This window comes from Cryptomeria japonica, chromosome 7, assembly GCF_030272615.1.
Source record: "Cryptomeria japonica chromosome 7, Sugi_1.0, whole genome shotgun sequence".
In the NCBI taxonomy this organism is placed as follows: domain Eukaryota; kingdom Viridiplantae; phylum Streptophyta; class Pinopsida; order Cupressales; family Cupressaceae; genus Cryptomeria; species Cryptomeria japonica.
Genome location: NC_081411.1, coordinates 101,202,827 through 101,204,297, shown reverse-complemented (window position 1 = coordinate 101,204,297; position 1,471 = coordinate 101,202,827).

The window sequence follows — 1,471 nt, the reverse complement described above, 5'->3', positions numbered from 1 at the left end:
CAACTCCCCAAGTGGAGATTCCTGATGTGCTATTGAATGTGGCTATTGCTAAGCTCAACCTCTCCCTTGTTGGTAATTTTCTGGCCATCTGACCTTCTATTGATCAGGTTAGGAAATGGGCTACTACTAGATGGAAATAGAAAGGTAGAGTGTCTGTCACTACCATAGAGAATGATCTCTTTATCTTTAGTTTCTTTTATTAGGAGGATATAATTTTAACCCTTACGGATGGGTTGTGGTCTTATGGCAGTAACAATGTCTTATCCTTGTGCAAGTGGAAACCTAGCCTTGATCCCTAGAAGGTGTAAAGTGGAAAATCGCAATCGAACCCTAGTTGCACTCCCCTCTTCCAACTCCGAGGAGAGAGAAGGGAGATCGCTAGGGTTGATGGTTTTCACTTAAGGGAGAGACTTTACATTCAAAAGAGGGGTTGAAACCCACAAGATCCAATCCCACGCAATGCAAGATTGGATGCTAAAGGTGTTTCAAGGGTTAAAACAGCAAGGCTACCCTCTTTTGTAAAGAATGTGCATAGGAGAATTAAGCTAGGAATGCATAGAAAGTGACAAAGATTCGCTTATAAACTGAGATAGGGATATAGGATGAAGCTGCGGACCTGGAATTAGCAGTAAAATGTCAATACAGCGCTGTCCTGCAAATTTGAGCAAAAGTCGTCGGGACGATGGCGCCCAACGCCACGGTCCTCCGAAAAATCCGCGAAACGAAGGGGGATCTGTTCGTCTCTGCACAAGGATTCCAGATCTTCAATTTCAGCCACGTACCTACAACCTACACACAGAAAAGCGAAGACAATTGGGGGGTTAGGGATTAGGGGTTTGCCTTTAGGTCAAACCCCGGTTTTGGAATTAACCAAGAAATGAGAAATGCTGTAAATGTAAATGACTGTAATGTAAAACAAGTACTAATACCTTGTTCTAAGGATGTTTGTATCCTTATGTGCGAAGGTATAGATGTTGTATGTTGTTGTATGTTGTATGTTGTATGTAGCATGTAGTAAGTGATCTCCTCTTCAATGGTTGAATCCTTGTCTTGAATGCAACACTTAGCCTTGAATGGAGACTTAGAAGGAATGCTTGAATGCTTGAATGCTTGAGTGCTTGAATGTCGTTTCCACATATGTTCATCCTCTACCCAAAATGAGAGAGAAAATGTAGTTTATATACTTGCCAATTAGGGTTAATAGACTGATTTCCCCGACCTTAGGCCGACCAGGGAACAATAATTTCCAAATTGCAATCAAAAAGACCCGAAGTCCCCTAGGAGACCGGGCCCAAAATAGGCCCAGGGACCAGGGCGCTGGGCGCCATGGTCCTGGGGGAACGCCCTGGTCCTGAAGGACCAGGGCGCTGGGCGCTCTGGTCCCACCTCCCGGGACAGCAGGGTGCAAGGAGGTTCAGGCCAGGGTGCTTGAAAAATGCAGTTTTTAGTGTCGTGAGCAAGTTTCGGGGTC